Source organism: Eurosta solidaginis, chromosome 5 (genome assembly GCF_040869045.1).
Source record: "Eurosta solidaginis isolate ZX-2024a chromosome 5, ASM4086904v1, whole genome shotgun sequence".
In the NCBI taxonomy this organism is placed as follows: Eukaryota; Metazoa; Arthropoda; class Insecta; order Diptera; family Tephritidae; genus Eurosta; species Eurosta solidaginis.
In genome coordinates this window covers 82,966,165-82,991,413 of record NC_090323.1, presented here as the reverse complement: position 1 = coordinate 82,991,413, position 25,249 = coordinate 82,966,165, and the positions used below count along the sequence as shown (strand labels likewise).

The 25,249-nt window shown below is 32.1% G+C and overlaps 1 long non-coding RNA gene across 1 annotated transcript; it reads right to left on the bottom strand.

Moving 5' to 3' along the window:
• Positions 1 to 14,364: 14,364 nt before the first annotated feature.
• Positions 14,365 to 15,342, bottom strand: LOC137251614 (uncharacterized). The gene is made up of 2 exons (XR_010953301.1): positions 14,903 to 15,342; positions 14,365 to 14,593 (listed from the first exon to the last, which is right to left on the bottom strand). It is a non-coding gene; the product is annotated as an uncharacterized lncRNA (long non-coding RNA).
• Between the last annotated feature and the right edge of the window lie 9,907 nt (positions 15,343 to 25,249).

The following is a 25,249-nucleotide window of genomic DNA, read 5'->3' as shown; positions in this document are numbered from 1 at the left end:
TTTTTGTCGGCTTATTTTTTGACAGTAAAGGCTCCATTACTGATACTTAGCATAGACTTGACTTGGCTTGCGAACTGTCACTTACAGTTCTGTTAAATTAACATTGCATGTTACTGATTACTCAAAACTTAACTTGACTTAGAAGTCTGTTGAATTTTGATTTTCTATGTAAGTTCTAAGTGACGTTTACATTTTGAGATACCATTTGTTTGTTTCCATTTCATTTTGACATTTGGTCATACAAATTGCCATTTATTTAAAAATAAATTTCAACGCTGATTATGATGCCAGGTTGTATGCGCCAAGTGGAGTATAATCGTGGCTAAGTTGCCAAGTTTACGCCAAGTCAAGTCAAGTCTATGCTAAGTATCAGTAATGGGAGCTTAAGGGTATGTTTTGCAGGAAAATCGGAAACTCAAACTTTACTATTATAGTACCTGGAAAATATAGTTTTGCGGCATACCACCTTCATCAAGTCTTCACGTCGGAATTACGCCAAAAGTTCTTAGTATGTGCAAACAATAAAATAGTGGGAAGGCCAGTTTTAATTGCTGCGTTCGAAGTAAATTTATTTGGTTCATTCACAAATTTTAAATATTTATTGTTAGTTCCTTAAAAGCGAGGTACACCGGACTTAAAAAAATTGTCTTTATGCATGTATGTCTGTATATTTTTAAATAATTATATCTGCACACTTGAGGCAAGATGTGAATAAACGATCTATTTATTTCTATATGTGTATATGCTATAGACTATTGTTAGAGATCTGGATTGTTAGTTACTAACTGGGAACATTTCCGTAAATTTTTTCACAGAACTTTTGTTCACAACCAGAGGTCGGATTCGTATGCGAATGCATGTTTTTTTTTTTTTTTTTTTTTTTTGAGGTCGTTGCGACTCCAGACCAAGTTACAAATTCGTTATGTGTAAGATGGATTAATATATCCGTGATATGTTTTGCATACGCATAAGGTAAGTGTCCCTAATTTTGTGGTAGTACGTTATTTCGTGGCATTTCGATTTTTTCTTCCAAACAAGGAATTGGGAGAGTGTTTCTTTAAACTGAAAATTTCATAATAAAGATTGGTTTTTACGGTATAATAATAGATATTTTACTAATTTTAATATTAAACCTAATATTAAATATCAAGCAATATAAAGTTGGAAGCTCGGAAAATGAGCCTGTTGTAAGGAGGCCTCTTAAGTAAAGTGTTAAGGAGTCCAGTGTATTTTGTTAAGCCTGTAAAAATTGTATCGGTAAACTTTTTTTTATGATGATAATTTTTTGGTATTTAGTGAACATTTCTTAAACGTTTCTATTACTGCAAAACTCATTGCAATATTTTTTTTAACTTTTTTTTTTAATATTTCCAACCCACGAAATTAGGGACACACTTTTTTTGTGATGCATCTAATCTCGTGGCACCCACTTTTATTAATCTATTCGTCAATATTTTAATCAAAAAGCTCTGCGAAGCACAACATTTTAACGAAATAATGGCATTATAGAACTTTTGTTTATTCAATATTTTTCATTTAATTTAAAAAAATATTTCAAGACTTCAACTTATTTACTATTGATTTGAATGAATATTGATAATAGAAAAAAAATTGAATATAAACCTCAAATTACCGCTTAAAGCGATAACACGAATTTACGTACACCAAATTTTGTGCATGCCCTAATTTCGTGGTATACTGCGCATTTACATTTCAGCAGGAAAGCACGCATTTTTGGAGTGGAGTTATTTATGCGCGTATTTTTTCAAATAAATTTAAGAAAACTGCCTCAAAATTAATTCGATCTCTATTCGCTGATTATTGGGTTAATAACTTAATTTTATAGAAAAAATGACAAAAACTCGTTACACAAAAGAAGATTTGACAGAAGCGCTTAATGGTGTCACCAATGAAAAAAATAAAAACCAAAAAGAAAAAAAACAATGTTTAGTAATAATAAATAAAAGTACTTTTTAGAAAAGTAACAAGTTACATCAATTGAATACATTTTTTTATTGTTTATTTTTGTTTTAAACCTTTTTCATTTAATGATAAGTAACATATCAATAATGGCTAAAGTTCTAAGAAATCTTAGATTTAGTGAAAAAATACAAAAAAAAAAATAAAAAAAAAACAAACAAAAAATCAAAAAGAAAACAACAGCAAAAAAATTAAACTAAAAAGTTTTTGAAAAGTACGTACATTAAACTAATTTTTGTTTACTTATTTATTTTGGCCTTGAAACTCTTTCTTTATACAAATAAAATAACAACAAAAAAAAATATCTTTAAATTTTAAACTTCTGAATATGAATTTGTGTATATAACTATTTTTTCCATAAAATTAGAGTTTAACTAAATACCACGAAGTTAGGGACGCTTTACCACGGAATTAGGTACATCAGAAAATTTTTGCCACGAAATTAGGTACATTTGAGGTACTCACACATTTTGATTTATATAAATTAAAACATTTATTAGTGTTTATTTAATAATTTGGGAAAAATTTAAACAACGTGACATCAGGACGGACAAGGCGACAGCTGTTTCGATTATACCTTGTAAATCTCTTCAAAGCCTTGTTGTTTAAATTTTTCCCAAATTATTAAATAAATTATAAAATTAAAAAATTGCTTCAAATAAATGTTTTCATACATTTGAAAAAGCAATATGGGCAATCCCCGATTATTAAAATCATTTATTAGTGTTGTTTGAAAGTAGGTGGAAACTTATCTTAATTGATCAATTAAATGGGAAAAATTTACTTTTTTAGGTTTCCTTCATTTGTTTTAACGCAATAGAGGTAGAAAATCAGAAAAATCCTTAGTACCACGAAATTAGGGACACTTACCTTACTTTTTGCATATTCTCTTATTTGATGCATGTTTTTTGCATATTTTATGTATATTTCTTGCACATTTACATAAGTTTACACCGACTTCCATAAGGACCATTTTGGCTTCGTGCACCGCTATTAACTTTGCAATCTATTCAAGGGTGCTACTGTTAAGTTTGCTTTTTGTTTTCATTCAAAAATTGTATACGACTTTCGGTCTTGATTAATTAAGCCCCGGTTTTTCAGTGAGAGTTTAAGCTCCACTTAAAATTTACTAGAGTTAAATCCTGCCATTTCGGCAGCTTGAGCTGAGACGAGCTGCAAAATTTTATGTTATAGAACAAAGTGGCAAAGTTAAACTCTAGTCAATTTTAACTGCAATTTAAACTAGCACAAAAAAATCGATCCTCCGTAAAATATGAGTGGTGCTGTGTTATTGACATTTGTTATTGACGACTTATCGGTTTGCAACCACTGTGTTATCAGTTTGTTACCGACAAGATATCGAAGTTTTACCGGTTTGTTATTTATAGCACTGTTATCGACAATTTGGTAGGTAATATGGGTTTGTTGTTAAACAGATGCCGAAAACAGCTTATCAAGTCAATAACACATCGATATCCCCTCCATAACAAGCCGATGAGAAACCAATAACAACCCAATGATTCGACAATAACAATGCAATAACAAACCGATAGCACGATGATAGTGACGCTATCGATACCTTGTCGGTATCGGCTGTTACCGATAACGAGCAGATGAAGCTCTTTTAAAAAGTCCCGAAAATATACCGAAATGTACGGAAATAGTTGCGATAAAAGTCCCAAAGCATTTCTGATATAAATTAAAATTTATCCCGATATCGAATTTGATACAGAATTATGCCAAAGTCATTCCAAAAAGATTACAAATAAGTACGAAATTATAGCGAATATACTCACAACTGACCCCTTAAGATGGACAACATTATGAAATACCCTATACGAATCCCGAAGAAGAGGTTTAATTTTCCAGAAATAGTTCCGCAAATGGTCTTAATAATAGATGTATGTTTGACACGTACTCGGTGTTCACGAATTTTTTACGGACATAAATTATACATATTTCTGGCATATTTTTTCATATATTTTAAATATTTTTCACATATTCAATTTGAATAGAAATACGAGCCCTGTTAATAACAAACAAAACATGATATTTTTTCCTGCCGGGAGCACTTGGTAAAATGGTCATAACTTGTTTCCAAAATAAAGATTTTCCAAAGTATTCTCAATATTACTTATAGTTCCGGTATTGCTGGACATTAGTATCATTGAAAGAAAACTTAGTGTTCCATTGGTTTCACCGTTCAGGAAACCGAAATAAATTTTTCAAGCACCTTCTTGGCCAAGCCTCTTATTTTCTGTGGTCATAAAAATACTCACCAAGTCCCATGCGAAAGTATAGGACTTAGGCTGTTATTGCTTATGACCACACATATGCCTTTCCAATACATTTAAATAAATAAATTTAAATTCATTTGATTTGCTGCAACCTAACCATTTTTGATACAACTCCGAATGGCCTTCTACTTTATTTGTATAAGTTTTAATCAAAGCACACATGTTAATTTGCAGAAATGTTTAGCCTTTATATTAAAGGAAGTACTCATCATATTATGCAATTATCACATTTGATTTTATAAAAATACTGGATGTTACATACATATATTTATGTATTAAAATTTGATCAACGGCCTCCAAATCCGACCCAAAGTATTCAATACTACTATACTCAAAAGTCTAGACATAACAAACAAATAACAAAGTTATACAGAGAAGTCTCCAAAATCATATTTACCACAAGTAAGTTTAAAATACCTTATCAGTTTTCATAAAAAGTACTAAGCAGTTTCATTATGATCTATAAGTGTTTTTGAATGGGCTTAGTTTTTGTTAATTTAGTAATTGCCGTTGAACTTTAATGTAATAAACTTTGAAGACCCATAAAAGCTTATATACATATGTTAAATTTTTAGTTTCATGCTTTTAAGAAACTGAAATCTACACTGATTCATACTAAATATATAGTTTTCCTTAGGTATATCAGACGCCAGGTTGTTTCCTTCACACAGGCATATAAATACATTAGGAAAACCATGAGCACAAATGTTTAGTTTTCCTCGCTCCATCAATCTGTAATAATTCCATGTGGTTTCGACCTGAAGCTTGAAAATGCACCCGAAAAATCAATACAGATTAATTGGCTAATATCGCCCAACCAAGTCTAATAACTAAGAACAAATAATAATATATAGTCTTTCATGTAGAAGGAAACCGGGAATAAATCGCTCATATGAATATTTTACTGTTATATGAAAGATATTTTATAAGTCTGCAAAGAAAATAACTGTATACGTTTTCCCTCGCCTAGAAAGTATATTAATCGTTTCCGAGATGGTCAGGTTATTACCTTAATGGTGCTTTGTTACCGAAACTTACCGGTTATATATGCCGCAAAGAACCATCAACATCGATAACACTCCCCAAAACCTTCAGGGATTGTCTTTATCGTTATTTTATTTTAAATGTTTTTCTTTGTGGGCCTCAGGCATGCTTAACCAACGAACGAATATCATTTCGTTACGATAATTAACGTTAATAAACGAAACAAAGTCATTTCGTTTTGTTTATTAACGTTAAGAACGTCAAATTAACGTTAATTTATAACGCTAACGAAACGAAATGACTATGTTTCGTTTATTAACGTTAATTATCGTAACGAAATGCTATCGATTCGTTGCTTAAGCATGCCTGGTGGGCCTCAACCAGACTCAACCCCAACATCCAAGCTCAGTGTATTTTGTTTTACTCTCTAAAAATATATGCTAAATGAAAGCATTTTACACAAAAATGAAATATAGGCGGACCTTCTATTTTGCTTTCTTCACACTGCCAGACAAAACTCAATTTGTTTCCGCACATGGACAAATGCTGTGTAATCTGAAAGAGGAGCTGAGCCCGAATCAATCAAATGTTTTTCTTTCTGTAAATTAGGTAAATTAGCCCCTTGAAATGCAATTGAAGATGTATTTAATATTACTGATACGGCCTGTAGTTTTGAAAAGTATTGAATGCATGCTTCCTGCTACTTAAAATATTACACTGTTACCACCTTTTTTCTACATAAAAGGATCTATTTCGGTATATGCTCTTAAATTACTCTTTAAGAAGATATTAGCCATTGGGCTATACACCATTTTTGTTGCATTTTTATACAGCATTCACGTTGCAACATAGACGCCAGTTTATGGGCCATTTTGGAGTTTACCAGTACTTTTAAACTCCAAAATGGGCCATAATTTTTTCAGTGAAGATATCCAGATTTATTTACAGATCTTGGTTTTTATACCCGATCTGCCATAAAATGTATGTGGAGCGACAAATTTTAGGCTGGCGGCAGAGTGCTCGTTATAAGCTATGCTAGGCGAGAAGCAATTTTTAATTTCATATATGTATATTTTACAAGCTTCAAACGTTTCTAGCACTGTGACATCTTTTAGAATTTTCCATAAGAAATCATTTTCACAGCCTTCTATATTTATATTGTACCACCGCTTCGGGCTTCTACTCCGTTGTCAGTCTTATACTATTTCAAAGTCTATACATCCTATGAATGTATGTTCTAGTATATTTATTAGCCTAATGCCCTTGCTGCTATGGCTTTATTTAACGACGTAATACGTTTTTGCAATCTTTTGTTACAAGAACGGAGTAGAGGCGTTATTTAAAATTATCGCTTTTTTAACCTTGAATTTTCCGTTGCTGGAGATTTTCTCACGTGTAAATATAATAATTAATAGTAATAATAAGGTAGTAATGTGTTAAGTAGATAAAACTTAATGTGAGTATTTTGAGCAGACTATTTATACATAAATATAAAATTTTATTTTGAAAAAAAAAAATAGATACGTACATAAATATATATTTATAGCCGTCACAGAGATACGCATTCATACGTACTTATTGCACTTGACGAAAAGTGAAAAAACAACACGAAAATTATCGTCAACATTTTTATACCAAACCCAAAAAAAATTGAAAGTGGAAGAGATTAAAACAAAAACATATATATTTTAAGATATTAACTAAAATATAATGAAAACCTAAAACAATCAAAACTGTTAAAATATTGTATTTTATAAGAGTGCATTACGTACAATCGTGCGTACACATTTAAACAAACAAATACTTGTAAGTCCTATTGAATCAAAGTGAATGCATACGAAAAAAAACAAGAAAGAAAAGGTTAAGTTTATAGGGAGACTTAAAGGAATAATTGTAAAACGCCATAAAAATGCTTTATATACTGCGATTTTATTGAATTTATTAGTTCTACCCTACTTAAATATCTTTACATCTTTTAACTTAGCTACAATAATTTATATTCTTTATGTTCATTTAGTTAACTAAAATATAATGCATATATATATATATAAGCATAACTATATATAAGCATAACTATATATAAAAAGCGGAATTAAGCCAAAATATATTTTTACACTACATAAAAAACACTATTTACGGAGAAGCATGATTGCATGTATATCCACAAAAAATACATACCTATATACATATGTATATGTACGTATGTATACATACATGTCTGTGCATGCTTATGCGACGCCCCGCGAAAAATACGCCTAACTCGAAACAAATTTGTTTAACGAATTTATACAAACGCAAGATCGTTCTAGAAATTGGTAAAACCGGAGATAGATATCTTTATTCCTTTTTGAGTTATGAGCAGTTAAAGTCGACAGTAGTTGTGCCGTATATGGGCCACGGGCAGTATACCTGGTAGCCATGAAATATCAATCGCATTCGAGTTAGCGGCCTTTTGTCGCAAAGCGTTACATATGTATGTGTGTGACCATATAACGGCCTTAGTGCAAAACCACCGAGCGTACTAGTTAAGGCCTAATCATATTCTCCGTTCAGACTAAGCACACTAGTATGTTCATCAGTTGCGCTCTGAGCTCTTCATAGGTGTGTATGCATAAATGTAGGTGCTCATTGTATATGCGGCATTGATTTGGTAGATACATATCGCACACTAACTACAAAAGAGTCACAACTTGAAAAAATGTAAATGTTCAGGAGAGAAGAAAAACGGTTTATGTGAAAACGTCTGTAATGTTATACTGAAATCCAGCTTTACAAAGAAGGATACCTTCACTATAAATTGAGTTTACGAAATTTTATTGTAATTATTTGTTTACGGACAAAATATATAGCAATTTTGAATTATGACTATTTCTAAGAAAACTTACTACTCGTACATTCGCAATTATTTCATCAAAAAAGGCACATTTCACAATAATATAAGCAACTTTACTCACTCTTTACGTATAAAAAGACACAATTTTAATTAATACATAACAAAGTTAAAAGTTTTTTGCAACAAGATAGTCAGAATTTAAAATAATACACTTTATGCGTAAAAAAACTGTTCACTTATTCTTAAGCACATTGACACAACTAAAAATAGTACTCTTTAGTTGATAGAACGCAAGCGATGCAATAAACACCAAAACTGGCATAACGGTAATTTTCCAGTTAAAGAAGAAAATAATGACAACGAAATTTAAGGGGCAGTTAGAGATGTGTACTGTGAATTGATTTATGGAAAAAAACCTATTTTGAAAAAATTTAAGTTGTGACTCTTTTGTAGTTAGTGTGCGATATGTTTAATGTTTTAGTGAACTAAACTTTTCCCGAAACTTTTCAATGCGTTTAGTGTAAAAGTATTTGCTTGCCAAAAAATGGAGGTAGCAGCTAAATTACTCATACGTACACATATATGTATGTAAGTGTTGACAAACTGTATACATATGTATTGCACACCAGAAAAGATTGTGCCGCACTTTTTTAACTTAATTTTTGTCACTAATGCACATTATAATTTTTCACCGGGCCAACTCCCTTCCTAGTAATAACTGCATACAAATATTAATACCCACACAACTCAGGCTTTTTATTGTCGTGCGAGATATAGAAAAACGAAGGGGAAAGTGATTACTGATCCATTTCATCCATTCATTCCATTATAAATTATATGGTAATTAAGTAGCGCAGTTATTGTAATTGTTTCCGGTGAGGTTTCCAGGAAATATGTTTGTCAAAAGATATATGTATTATGTTAACTTTGTTATGGCAATGCGTAATTTTTATTGACAGAAAACGTGTTTTTACTTCAAATATGTGATAGACTTTTACATGTTTATAGATAATAGCCTAAAAAACATGCCCGGAAGTCAGTAATAATAAGCATTTAATTTATGAACATCGGCTTAGCAGACACATACATATACAGATCTCATATCAATATTAATAAATGACATATAATGAACAAGTTTATAATTTTACCGCAATTAAATTTTCCGCCCCCATGATTTTGTGAAAAAGTTATGATTTTCACAAATGTTCTTATATAAAAAAGTGTAATGGATAGAGCACAGAATTGCATGCTTTTCGATTTATCGCCAAAAGTAATGCAAGTAATATTTTTTTAAACGTTACAAAAATAATTCAATAAAAATTCGAAAGGCATTTTAAACCTTCCCGAAAGGCTGCATTTTGTAGAAATTTACATGAATTGCTAAAAACATCCCACGCCGTCCTCTTCCACCACCACCAGCCTTTTGCGATGCTCTGGTGGGGCTTCCACGTTATGGGCCATGTAGCAGGATGCCAGGATAAGGGATGGTTCTTTCCTTCTCTCTATTGCGACTACCGCTAGGTCTTCGGTGCTGAAGTTAGATAGCATACACGAGTATAGGTGTTCAGATGAGAACCATGGCTCCTGTATCAGCGCCACATCAAACGAACCCTCCTCAAGAATCAGGAGGAGCTCGCTCGATGCCACTTTACTGTGTTGGTAGTTTATCTGTAAGAATCGCAATAACATTTTGCTGTTTGTCTCCCGTCAAATTACCCGCCAGTGCGCTCACGCAATGGATTTTTTTCCGCTGTTTTCCGAGTCTGGAGGTCAGTTTCTCCCTCCTCTGCTCGAAGCGTCTTTGTTAGACTCGCAGCATCATTGAGCTGTTCGTCCACTTCCAATACCTACGCTTATACCCTTGTCTTTTTCTGCTACCTCCAGGTCTTCGTGGTCCTTTTCCACCTCTCCTGCTTTTAGCATGTTTTGGTTTTTCTTAAGGTTCTCAGCACCTTTGATTTGCTCGTCCACCTCTGCCGATACCCCTTTGCCCCCGTCATTTGCCACCACTTTCAAATTCTCGATATCTTTTCCCACCTCCCCTGCCTTTAGCGTATTGGGCTTATTGTCCTGAGGACTCCTCTTTTTAAGGCGCATAAAAATACTACCTGCGCCCCAGGACAATTTCCCAAGCTGCTTGTGCAACAAATTCTCCGATTCCTTATTAATTTGGAGGAGGTAGTTCTGGCCCCCCTCTACGGGTCGACGGTACTCCTTCTTGTTTTTGAAGGTCTGCAGCCATTCGAAAGTCGCGTGGTGCAGGGCATCAGTTTAGCCATCCAACTGCTTCGAAGGCTGGTAGCGGTCTGTTCGATTCATCATACATTATATGAATCATGATGCTAATCAGCTTCCCTTCTACAGATCTCCACCATTTAGCTTATTAAGATTTATTAAGGGTTGCGCGCAGCAAAGTTTTCGTCAGTGAACTGCCTTCGACTTTCTTCCACTGTCTCACGGGCCCATGCCAAGCGATCGCTCTCATCGTTGGTGTGTGAACCACTGGCCCCAAACGCTGCATAATTCTTAATACTGCCCGATATTTTGAGAGGGTTCTCTTAAGCTCCCTATCTTGTTGTTCCCGTTCTAATATTAGTTCTTTGTCCGGACTAGTATACCGCTCCTATCCGCGTCCGAGTCATCGCTGATAGCAATTTCCTCTTCTCCGGTTTGCGACGCCATCAACTTTTCCTTCTCATCCTTACTTTCTTTTAAAAAAGGCGGGCTCAGCGGTCTAATGTTAAAAATGGGGATAAAAAACGTTCGCAACAGCAGCGCCCCTTTCTGTGGTAAGGCCATCATTACTTCGCAAGGCGTCCCGGTATGGGAAAGGCTCTGTTCAAATACAGCCGAAATAAAATCATCCAATAGGCACGGTCCGCATAACACCCTGGATTGGGAAGTTGGTTTTATGGCATACAAGTTATTTATTGGTTGTACAAAAGTTTATAAAAAATATTAATTGCTGGGTTTGTTAGGAGGAAATTATTGAAGAAATTTTATTTTTTATATTCATTCAGTTCGCGTTTGAGCAATCGGCCAATATTTAGCCTGAGTGAGTTCGAAATCCCACGAGCTATGGAAACAAATGCCCAATCTATTAAAAAAAAAAACAGAGCCTTCCGGTAGTGAATATTTCTATATTTTCAATGCATAAAATCAAAAGGTTCCGGATATCACAGCTGTTTTTCCAATTTCTATGCATGGTTCGATTAAAAAATGTTGAGCAGTACTTAAAATATAGTGTTAGCTATTATTTTTATTCAGAAACTGCATTTTGATATACATACTCGTATATACAGACATATTTTCCATAGATATTTTTAACTCAAAATAATTTGAGTTGTCTTTTTTTCCAAATAAAATAACCAAATATTTTTTAGAATTGAATATTATGTAGGGTATACGAATAAAATAATTTCACTACAGTTCATATGCGCCCTGTAGCATTTGTCATTATTGAACTAACGAGAAAGGTGTAGGCACTTACAAAAAAATTATAAAAAAGAGTACCAAAAGTAATTTAACAATTGAAAAAAATGGTTTGAAAAATGTACTTGCTATGCAAAAATCGTTATGATTGATGGAAAACTATTGTTATATTTAAATATGAATGAATTTTTTCTAACTATATAAATATTGTACATCCACAAATCTATCTACCTATAACCCTAACTACATATGTATGTAAAATTTTGGTGCGTATTTAACCACATTATTGTGGATTTTTCTTAACAAATCTGGTAGCGCTGTAAAAAGAATTAAAGCCTATGGAATTCCTTAAGATTTTGATATATTATATGTAGACGTAAAGAAGATGTAACTATGTTAAGAAATGTGAAAACAAAGCAATACGTTGGATTTTTTCGGAACAATGCAAAGTTGCAGTAGGAACAAAATAGTAAATCTAAGTATATTACTATTTAAATGTAGCGTTTATTTACATACAGACATAAAAAAATACAAGATGATATTAGTGCGTAAATGTCGTTAACACACGTAAACGAAGAATCGAAGTTGAAAGTAAATTGATTTAAAACAAAGAAAGAAACAAAAACCAAAAAATAATAATTATAAAAAATTAGTAAAAAAACAAATAAATATGTAGTCGTGACGTGTTAGCAGTAGTAGTAATGTAGACTGCCATATACTCATCGATGTTCGTGAATATCATTATCAACACACCACCTCAACCACCCCTTTAGCTACCTACCAACAAACAAATTAATAACAACTTAACAACTAATACACTTACACATACGTAACATACCTACCCCAGATTGTATACAATTATTCGCTAGATGTTTATCCTGAAACAGTTCATCTTTTTGTATAAAGCTCATTGTTGCAACAAACAAACGTAAATAAGTTAGAAAACATCATGGGATTCGGCGTCTTTTTCAACTCGTTTTTCGCGACTTATTTACGTTGCTTTAGATACAGCAAGAGACAACAGAAAGCGCTGCATGACATTCATATAACTGAACTCTGCCGTTAATCCGCTTTATAACGTTTATAGTTTCTCACAATGTCCTACGAACCTCCGAAAAATGTAAATCAGAAACTCTTTTTAGACCATTATTTTAGATTATTAGGTACGTATTTTCAATAGCTCTTGAACGCGTATCGTGTTATACGACTACGGACAATTCATCCCTAATATATACAAACTTATAGAATAACAACGTACAAAAGCAAGCCTTTATTTTTAATTTTCATTTAAAGGTTAAACTGGCCTTCGCCCAACCGTACACAATCCTGAAGAGTTAAGGTTTTGTTACCTGTTTTATTCCTACTCCGAGCGGCAGCCTCAAGGCAGATAAATTTTCACTGAAAAGCTTTTCAATTCATTCGAAACAATGCATTAGTGTGGAAATACACCCAGATTATTTTCCAAACCACTGCCGAGGGGCGACCCAGTTTAGGAAAACTTTTTTCTAATTGAAAAAAACTTGTTTCTAAATTTTTATATACTGCTTTTCCCATTTCACACTAATACTTGGAAATTCCATTGTTTCTCATTCTCCCAATTTTTCACTTTTTCAAATGCATCAGGAAATACGTGTTGATGGAACCGGTTGTTAAAGTTTTAATCGTCATTTTCACATCTGGGGTAAAACAGGTGTGGAATGCCAAATGGTGGAAAGTTGAAGTATTGTTATGTAATGTTTAGCTTTATTTAGGATGCAATATTTCCTCGGACACCAAGTTCTGACTCTTCCAGATTTGTTGCGATTTGGCCAAGTGTCTCTTGCGACCCCTTAACCTTTAAGTGATGATATAATAAAAAATAACTCAGACGTACAATAAGCCTGTTTCTGAAAAATACCATGACTACTCTGTTGCAACAAACTTTTGTTCTACTGTGAATTTTATCTAATTCGGAATGTCATAAATTAGTTTTTTTTTTCAGAGTGTTTTTTTTTGGTTTATAAGACATTGATTAAAACATTTGGAGAATAAGTTATGGTTAACAACATAGATTATTACAATAGCGGAATTCACACCTGAGTCGTTAATTCGTTAGCCGGTAGTGGATTGTCTGTTTGTGGTACTTTGTTTGTTTGTGTTTCTTACAATCCAGCCAGCTAGCAAAAAAATAAAAAAAGATAAATAATGGCACGTTCCCAAAATTGGTATTTGGAAGCGTGTCTTTCTACCTAACATTCCAAGTTACTCTAAAATGGCTATTGAGCTTCTCCTTTAGAACTGCAAGGTGGCTTGGATTTAGATTTCTTTTGTTGAAAAGCAAAAAGGCATTATTTTATTCTACACGCAGAAAACTTTTCATGTTGAATCAACACTTTTTTAACACTTTTTCAGGTTATTATTTTTCAACACTATCGCTCAGGTTGTTTTAACATGAATCTACTTTTTCACTGTTCCTACATGTCAGATCAACATGGAGGAACAGTGTGAATTTAACATGATCACAAACGTTTGAATCAACATGACTTCCTGTTAATACAACATTATTTGTCTCGTTAAATTAACACTATTTCATGTTACTCTAACATGATCTAACATGTTAAATTAGCACTATACTATGTTGAAATAACACGATATGTCATGTTAAACTAACATTTTAACAGTTTGTTATTGTTAAATTAACACGATCAGTCATGTTATTTTAACAGGTTTTTACTGTTAAATTAACACCATCTATCATGTTATTTTAACAGTTTTTTATTGTTAAATTAACACGATTTGTCATGTTATTTTAACATGGTTTTTATTGTTAAATTAACATGCTAAAAATAAAACACCTCGTTTTTGGCTTTTTAAATTAATTTTATTTATTTATGACATTTTCAATTAAGGATTGTTTTTTTTTTATAGAAATATGGACAACTCGGTGTACGCGCTCTCGCATAGCAAAAAAATAAGGCGCCAGTGTGAAAGCCGCTCCCTGAATTTTATTCTTAGCGCAATCTCTGTCTTTGGGAAAATGTCTGCCAAGTCAGCATCGTTTAGAAGCATGTGTCTTCTAAGCCACAATCTGAAAATTAAACAAAAATCGTTTCATTAAAAACTTTCTAAATTGCCCAAGCAATTGTAAAACTGCTAAAATATGCCTAAAAATGTCGGAATAGGTATCAAACGACGCCATGCCCAGTATTTCTGCGCAGAACACTTTTTGGCCTAATGTGATTACAACAACCACATGAAAACTTGCAATTTTGATTGCAAATATGTATCTCTTCACGGAGGAAACAAATACCAAACTCTGTTCTGCACATAAATACCATGGAAGCGCCTTCGGATTATTGATACCGAGATAACACGAAAAATTACACGAATTACTTACCCAAAACCCTTTGTAAAACTCGTTCATCAAATTGCATCCTACCTCAAATAATTCCTCTAAAGCTCCCACTTCTTTATTCGGAGAATAATGAACTAATATTTCTTCTGGGGTCTCAACAAATAACACATCCGACTCTTGGTCGAAATGAGGTATAAGAAAATCTATTTGTTCGCACATTTGGTTGGCACAATTTCACAAAATAAAGTTTTAGATAATTAAAAATTCACACAATTTTTCGCCACGTATGCACTTGCACATTAAAATCAGAATAATGCAAGAGGCAGCGCAACCACGGCGGAACAGTACAACGTGGCCGCGGCTCGACATACATACAAACGCTCCATGTGTTTTGTTTTTGTAATTCTCTGGTGTAATGTCAAAATCGTACTGCGCTAAAAATGTTATGTCAAATCTTATGAAAAAAACTAGCAATCAGATGCTTATCGACGCCACCTAGTTTTGATCCGCCATATAGCGCAGCATAGAAAACGAACGAACAGTGTTGCCACATAGAGATTTTTTATCCAAAATGTAAACTAAATGATAAAATGGCGTGTTTAACTAGTAAGTCAAGTAGTTCTAATGTCAAGCTAGTTTTTTCTATTTTTGCATATATGGCCAAATCGCACAGAAAAAATTAGATTTTTTCAAATTTTGTGTACTTTTGATTATTTTGCCAAAGAAACCTATGCTTGAAGACAACGCGCAACCTCTTGTTTTCCTCGAATAGTTTCTGTGGTGTTTCTTAAAGAACACAATTTTTAAAAATTGCATTATCTAACGAAAAGGTACGTCGCATTTCAGGAATATTATTTCTAACGCCCTAGTTCCCTTTTCAGGCAGATTTAGGTTAATTGAAAGTAATTAGATAAAATATTTCGAGGTGACAAACGTTTTGAGTACTTTTGATCACAACGAATTCGATCGCATTTTTTCATGTAACGTAACAGTCCAAAATTCAAAATAGTTTTTTCGCGCAAAATCTAGCATGTCAACAAACCAGAAAAAATCAATTTCCTTCGAGCATTCCAAATCTATTTTTCATATAAACTATTATAGTAGAGTTTGTAGGTAAGACCTTAGAGCCCAAAGTTGTTTGAAACGTAACAGTATTTACTTCAAACTTTTGTACGCCTATTTTTCAGTGTAATTTATTTTTCATTTATTACATATTTATTAAGCCTTTAATATTATATAATACATGTTTTTTTTTGGGGGTTTGCACATTTTTTCGCGCATTACTTTTGATCGAATTGATATATATGATAATGTTTCTCTTTTTCGATAAGAGAACTTTGGTACTTTGGAACTTTTGGCCATTTTACTTTACCAATACTGGCAACACTGACCACGAATTAACTTCTGTTCTTTTGAGAACAAAATTCTGTTCACAACCTTTGATGGGGGACAGATGGCGGTCGAAAACAACACTTGTTCATGTTACATCAAACCGAATTTATGGTGAGGGACACACACTAATGTAATTCTAATGCAGAAATAGTTCATGTTATTTTAACCATACGATTCATGTTAAAATATTCGTGTTGATTTTTCGAAATTGTTTTTGCTTTACGTACTAGAACTGTTCATGTTAATTCAACATGATTCATGTTAACTGAAAATGTAAGAAATTTTTCTGTGTGTAGAGTTAAACCACTTCAAGTATGCTCTGAAATCTCCGCTAAATCGCCGATTTTTATAATTAGTGAATTTTAAGAAAGAGAACTAGAAGGCTAGCTAATTAATGTGAAAATAGTAATTATATAATGTTTTCTGTTTATGTTACACATAAGCAATCGAAAAACGATATAGGCTGAAATTTTAATATTTGTTTCTCACAAAAGACTCCGTTCAAATTGCTGAAATTTTAAAAGCGCGTAGACAAATGTTCTCACTATCAACAAGTAATTTGCTTAAGACGAATTTGTTGAAACAACATTATGCCAATTTCACACCGAGACTTAATTAAATAATTAGTAAAGTTTTCTATATTAAAATCCTAATTGAACTCAATCTTCCATACAAAATCAAATTTTTAATTATCTCATTATTGCTTTATTGAATGCCTAATCGGGTGAATCAGTCGGTTTGCTTGTTGCTTCGAACTTTATTGTCAATGTAACAAATGACAATCAAAAGTAAATTATTTTCAATACTTTACGAAAAATAGAAAAACACGAAAAAATTCAAAATTTTATTTTTGCTGCATTTGCTGCAAAAGATAATATGGCTTTTTCGAAATTAGGCTCTTATTTGTTTAGGTGCAACTTCTATGGGTAGTTGCGCATGTATTTTATTTTGATTGTATTTATAGTTGCTTATCATTTTAACTATTTTTTGTAAAAACGAAATATTTTTTTGGGGCTGCTTTCAGATGTTCGCCTAATGAAACAAAGGGCCCTGTATGAAAAGGGAAACATAATTATTTTATTAAATAGAATTGTTTTTTGTTTTTATCGGCCTATAGATAAATGATTCAAGGTTCGATTCGAGCTCAAGGCCAGAATAATAATTTTCTTCTAATGATAATTATTGTTATTTTTTAATTTTTCCAAATTTCAAAAATTGTATTTTGTTTTTGGAATAGTAAGTAGAAAATTTTTCAGACCACCTGCCATAGCTGCGCAGATAGATCCATTTCGAAGGGTGCTAAGCCTTCATCATCAGTACGCTTTAGGCATGCTGCTGCTAGTCAAACAAACCACCGCTGTATAGCTAAATGGTTAGCGCAGCATGCCTAAAGCGTACTGATGATGAAGGCTTAGCACCCTTCGAAATGGATCTATCTGCGCAGCTATGGCAGGTGGTCTGAAAAATTTTCTACTTACTATTCCAAAAACAAAATACAATTTTTCAAATTTGGAAAAATTAAAAAATAACAATAATTATCATTAGAAGAAAATTATTGTTTTGGCCTTGAGCTCGAATCGAACCTTGAATCATTTATCAATAGGCCGATAAAAACAAAAAACAATTGTTAATAAACCATGAGCACTTGGGAATGTCAAACAAAGTAATTGACAATAAACAAAAATCCAGCATTATCAGTGATTTGCACCAGATGGCGCAACACTGAATAAATATAGTTGGTAAAAAGGAATAGAAGTAGCAAATTTGCCAGTCAAACAAACCACCGCTGTATAGCTAAATGATTAGCGCAGCATGCCTAAAGCGTACTGATGATGAAGGCTTAGCACCCTTCGAAATGGATCTATCTGCGCAGCTGAAAAATTTTCTACTTACTATTCCAAAAACAAAATAAAATTTTTCAAATTTGGAAAAATTAAAAAATAACAATAATTATCATTAGAAGAAAATTATTGTTCTGGCCTTGAGCTCGAATCGAACCTTGAATCATTAAATAGAATTGTGATTCGATTAGGTTTCTGTGTGAAAACGGTATTACTTAGCATTATTTGTTATTAAAAAATTCATATTTTTTCTGTTCTTCACTGTTAAATTAAATTAAATTATTGTAAAATTGACTGAAAACAGTTTACCTTCCATAATCTGCAACGAAAATTTTAGCTTACGTCCTGTTGCTGAGATATTGAGTTTATTGTCACACCATCCCTTCTGTTATCGTACATATAAGTTATTTAAAAAATGTATAAGATAAAATAATATCGCGCACGCATCACATATTTAATTTACAATTTTTTTTTATATTCTTAATGCACGTTAACAGCGCGATGGGGTGACGAAAACTCTATAACTTCACATATATAAAGTAACTTCAAAGCCTTTTTTCCCCACTCCCGGGAAGAGCTTTACAAGGTATAATCGGAACAGGTGTCGCCTTGTCCGTCCCGATGTCACGTTGTTTAAATTTTTCCCAAATTTTTAAATAAATTATAATCTAAAAATTGCTTCAAATAAATGTTTTCATACATTTAAAGCAATAAGGGCAACCCCCTCTTAATTCGTACATAATCCTTTCTACTTACATCCCAAACTTTTGAACCGCATAACATGATCAATCGTGAGGCGGCATAAAAAATTTTAAGTTTATTCGAAACAGAAATGCGAAGATTATTTACATATTTTAACCACGTCGACATAAGAGCTTTTTTTAAGTCGACTAGTTTTAAATAAAAGTGTATTTTTTAGGAGAAAATAAATAATAAATCAATAACTTCATCTCCAAAAATCAATTCTGCCCTGCTGGTAATCTGATACATTGCCTGAAAACAATAACCTTTGATATTGTCAAGTTAACTTTAAGCCCCACGGTATTTGCAGTTACATAGGTGAATCTGCCAGCAACACTAGAATATCAGCATACATTAAGACTTTAATGTTTTTACCGACTACATGGACACCACCATCATTTAAGTCATTTAGATACAGTGATAAAAGCCTGAGCTTAATTAACACCCCTGTCCTACCCCTTGATTGACTGGGAATGATTCGGACAGCTGATCTCTAAACCAAACTTGATTCGTATTGTCCTCTTGAAGCAGGCGAAGAATATTAATAGTATAGCTTGAGAGAACGTATGACAATAATTTTTAAAAGAGCGTACTGCGTGCAACAATGTCAAACGCAGAGGAAAATTCGACAAAAAATGCAAAATTCTTATTTTTCTTACCAAAATTTAACTATACGATGCTAGTCAAATTAAAAATGTTGTCAATAGTTGAGTAGCTTCTGCGAAAGCCAGTTTGAAGCTCGTTATAGATCCTATTATGGTCGATCCTTACATTAATGCGACTCAACAACAACACCGTAAACATTTTATACAACGTGACCAGCAGGGAGATGCTCCTATAGTTGGAAGTCACACAGGAGTCGCCCTTCTTGACAAGATTTATGTTTACCGCCTTGCTAAAAATAGGTGGAATTTCTGCATTGAGAAACATTGAATTATATAGAAACAAGACCTCTTCAAGAAAACATAGCGGTCCGAATTTGTGGAACTCGTAACTGATGCGATCTAAACAAGGGGCTTTATTATTTTTGATGCTATTAAGGATCCATTGTGGCTCACGCATTTTAAAATGGGCTTCTAGAATTGGACCAGATACATACGTATGTGAATCATAATGATATAGGGCATCCAATGAGTCCTTATATCGCTTAAAATGTTAGTATGCCTATAGTTGGAAATTCCAAAAAAAAAAAATTTACAAAATGAATCGAAAGGTCCCAATTGTGTTAATGATAGCAATTTACATATTTATAGCCATTTAATTAATGTCCATATATTTTCTATTTTCGCATCAATAGGTAATCTTTTAGTAAAAAAAAGCAGTAGTTCTCTTTCTTAAAAAGCACCATATATAAAAATCGGTAATTTAGTGGAAATTTGGGTGCACACTTAACGTGGTTTGTCACTATTTACACTTCAAATTTCAAGGGCAACCAAAAAAGTTCATCAAAGTATTTGTATTTAAAATAATTCCAAAAAAACACTCCACCTTCAAAAACAAAACATGAAAATAAGCTTAAAAGCATATTTTAAAAATCAAGAGAAAAATTCATTTAAAAAATTTTTACTAAAGCACCATATTATTTTTATTCTTCTTGTTGTTACAATAAACATTTGTACTAAGTTTTCAAATAAAAAATTTTGTAACACTACATTAATGATTAGATATATATAAAATGCGAAATATAAATTTGCGAAAATATGCAGTCATAATAAAATAGGCAAAATATTCTGTAAGAAATGTTACGAATCGTATAAAATAATTAATTTGCATAACTTTGGTTGCCCTAGTTTAAACAATAATTTGCTTTTGCCACTTAATACGAAAGCGATATATTGTTATTCCAAAAATGTATGCATACAGAAACACAAGATTCATTTAAACATATGGACATTACATACATAAATAAATACTTACTCAAAAATGTTAGATGCCGCACGTAGGAAATAAAAACACCTCTAAAGGAAAATACATAATACATACATACATAGGTTTAGAATTAAATATTAACTAAGCGTACATACTAGAGCTCTTGCATTCAAAATACATATAATTCGGCTTGTCTATTAATCGTATAATCGAATATCAACTTTTCATTGTTTGAAAATATACTATTAAGTTGCTTACAAAAAAATTGTTCTCACTTAACGTTTGTAGAATTTCTTTTCTAATTTCAAAGAATTTGGCTGTAATGTGTAAGCTAATTGGACACTACATACACCATTAAAACACAACCTCTAGTAGTCCTAATGAGATGAATTTTTAATATGAAGATGCTGGACAAATACATAAGAGAAGTGAAAAAAACAAACTTGGTTATTTCTGAAACACCTTGTGATGAATCGGTTGATGTACTAGTCGAATAGCAAGAGATTGAATACATAATAATTAAATAAAACTTTTGTAACTTGAAAAATTTTTTACGCAACTTTGGTAAAATGTTCCGACTAACATCTTGAAATAGTAATCTCAAACGCAGGTACATACTTTCATCATACATATATATTATTGTATGTACATGTGTACAAGTAATATTATTAAGTATTTGTGAAGGTAAATAATAGCATTGATTGCATTAATACAATACATGGATTATAAAGCAATATAATAAATTACATACATACATACGCTAAGTAGTATACTGGTACATTAGTTAATGCATAGCAATAGCCGGGATTTATGAATGCAAGTAGGTACATACATATGGGGTATTCCATGCCATTTCGACCAATTTTGAACCCGACCCCTTTAGAATTGGCTGAAAGTTTTTCTTCTTTTTCTAGCTTACGAAGGAGGTTTTTCAGAATTTTTTTAAAAAATATTTTTTCATCCAACTCAAAAAAAGTTATGAATTTTTAAAAAAACACCGTTTTTGTTTTCAAAATGCTAGAACTTTTTCACAAATTGACCGTTTGGGATCTCTTTTTTTAATTTGTTTTAAAATGTACTTTTCGGAAAAAATACAAAAAAAAATTTTAAAGTTTTTTTTTTTATTTTTCAGTTTTTCGAGATTTTTCGAATTTCGCCATTTTTTTTTTTTTCATAAAAAACTTCAATCAATTCTGAAATCATCCCCACTAATCCCGGAGTGGGCCAATTTTTTTTATATTTTTTTTATTTAATTGAAAAAAAAAATTTCAAAAATAAAATTTTTTTGTATCAATTTTATTTATATAACAAAAAAATGTAAGATGAAATTATTTTAATAAACGTAGATAAGTATTGCATACGAATGTATGTGTATACCGGACTAATGCACTTGCTGGACAGCGAAAGCGAGTCATTTTAATCGTAGATTACCATAATATATAAAGAAAAGAATACTTAAAAATCATTTTCTTACATTTTTTTGTTATATAAATAAAATTGATAAAAAAAAAATTTTATTTTTGAAATTTTTTTTTTCAATTAAATAAAAAAAATATAAAAAAAATTGGCCCACTCCGGGATTAGTGGGGATGATTTCAGAATTGATTGAAGTTTTTTATGAGAAAAAAAAAAATGGCGAAATTCGAAAAACTGAAAAATTAAAAAAAAGACTTTAAACATGTTTTTGTATTTTTTCCGAAAAGTACATTTAAAAACAAATTAAAAAAAAAACGATCTCAAACGGTAAATTTATGAAAAAGTTATAGCATTTTGAAAACAAAAACGGTGTTTTTTTTTTAATTCATAACTTTTTTTGAGTTGGATGAAAAAATTCTGAAAAACGTCTTTCGTAAGCTAGAAAAAGAAGAAAAACTTTCAGCCAATTCTAAAGGGGTCGGGTTCAAAATTGGTCGAAATGGGATGGAATACCCCATATATATTTCACAAATTCAAATCAATGTGTAAGTGACTATCGTTTTGCGGAAGTTTAGTTGTCACAGTAAAAGAGGCGATGGGCTTGACAACACGTGATACCAAAAAAATGGTACAATTTCCCCGTAATTGATCACTATGCGATCGTGAAAACGTACCAACTTTGCTAATATCATTTATGCATTATTCCCGGCTCAGTATGTGTGGAACAAGTATTACAACGAAATCATTACATACAAACACCAGTCTCTTAAGCAAAGATATTGGTTTGATATGCTTTTAAGGTCCTAGAGAAACTTATTAAACACGGTACTTATAATAAAAGCCATTTCTTAGTCTATGTACTAACTACGAGAGTTTGGCTACAGTTTATCGTTGAAAGTTTTTTTGGAATTAGTGACATTAGTTGTCAAAAGTCCATATAGTTTTCAAATCAGACAAATCTATTGGTATAGAATTTACTTAATTCGGATGGACCCCTCCTTTTCTATGGGGACGAACTTTTGTTCCGAGCTAAACATATAAAAGTCCTGATTTAGCTAGTTTCTTCGGACTTAAAAAGTCTAAATTCTATTTTTATTTATGGATTTTCATGAGAGTATTAGTCGTGAATATGGTCTGCAATCCCATGGATTTTAAATGTTTCAAGTTAAAAACAAATATTATCACCAAAATGACTACGTAGACCAAATAAAGAAAAATAGTAAAATTTAAGTAAAAAATATGCATTTAACTCTATCCGAATTTAACCTCGATTTCATAGATATTCAATATTAACACCGAATGAAATGAAGCTATTAAAATCAACAAATCAGGTTTATTGTTCTTTAATAAATAGTTATTCATTAAAAGTGAGCGCATAATGCTTAGTTTATCTGATTTTTTGGTCAAGAAATTTCGTTGGTCATTTTAACAGAAGAAAATTGTTGAACGACCTTGATCGTCCTCGTCCCGCACTAAACAAAACAGTTAAAGTTATACGTCGTCTGTTGCTATGGCAAATTCATAAAAAGACATTTTTTCGCTGGAGATTGTAATGGAAATGAATTGTGTTTCAATTTTCTATTTACCAATTTTTCCCAACAATTTTTCGATAACAATTCCTTTAACATTGGTTATTGATGGCCTAACTCATAGCTTCTTAAGTGGTCATAAGGTTAATTATTTCGCTTCGCATCTAGGCGACTAGGGGCGGCAGAGTTGCAAGATCTCGCGGCAGCTATTAAGCTAGGTCTTGCAAAACCTCTAGTATTTTTCAAAAGCACGGAACTATTTTATAACATAAGTCCTGTTATCTAATTGGGGTTTTTCCGTTTGGACGTCAAACAAATTCTGGTAACACTATGGACACATTCAGTCTATGTGAGATCTTTATTGACCGGCCAGTTAAACCTCATAGCTTCTTAAGTGGCCATAAGGTTAATTATTTCGCTTTACATCTCCACGTGAATAGAGAAATTATTGCTCGTTATATCGGGCTAAGTTGTCTGGAAACACAGGGTGAAAGATGTCAAATTTAGGAACAGTGACTTTAAAGCAATGAACACCATTTAGTTGAATAATTATTGGCGCCACTTCCTTCACACGTATTATTAATACGGCTTTAGTTGTCGCTGAACAAGCAGAGTAGCAGCATCAGGTGAGGTTATTTTGTTTATTTGCGCATTTGCGAAAAGATAGTACATTTGCGAAAAGATAGTGCCCATCATGTGCAGAATGTTTTCATGGTTTAATGTTAGCAAATATTTTGTTTAAACTTTCCTTAGACTCAAGCAATAAAGTAGATATTTATATGACATATTTACGAATTACTTTTTGTGTGTTAACAAACATACGTCCTACCTCATTGATTTTTCATCAACAACTAAAGCACCACCAATAAGACGATTTTAGTTTTACTCACACAGCCACAGTTTTGATTTCGGCGACCCCTGCTTTAAAGCATTCGAGAATAGCTTCCAAAATAGTACGCTTAGGCTTAGTAGTCCAATGGACCTTATAGTTACTTCCTAATAAATATTTATATCTAGAAAAGGAGCTTTATGGATTCATGCTTTTCTTCTTCTTCTTCGAATCGTCGGGGAGTTCACAAGGGAATTTACACTTTTTTTTCTGTATACGTTTACTAATCAAAATTTTAAATCCCCATTTTAAATTTTTATTATTTATTAACTAAAAAGTAAAAAAAAAAAAAATAAGCAAACAAAAAGCAACAAAATCTTTCATTGTAACTTATAATTTTTGAATTTCCCTCATTTTGCCCACGCTTGCTAGAGGAACATATAACAGTTGATAGCAGGCAGTTACATAATATGTTATATGATTTTAATTTACCTATTTATGTATGCACAGCAAAAGCATACACGTTTTGATTATATTATTGTATATGACGGACAGCTTGAAAGCATATCTTACAGTTCTTTTGCAGAGTAATAACAGAATTCTTGTGTTTTCAGACGAATAACAGAATTTTTTATTTTGGCAGAGGAAAATAAATTCTTGGCTCTGAGCGAATAAAAATCGCCTCCTAAGTTTAATGCGCGTAAGTGATTTTTAGTTTTATTGACAATAACAACTAGGTATTTTCGTAGCAGAAATTGTGCGTGATCTCTGT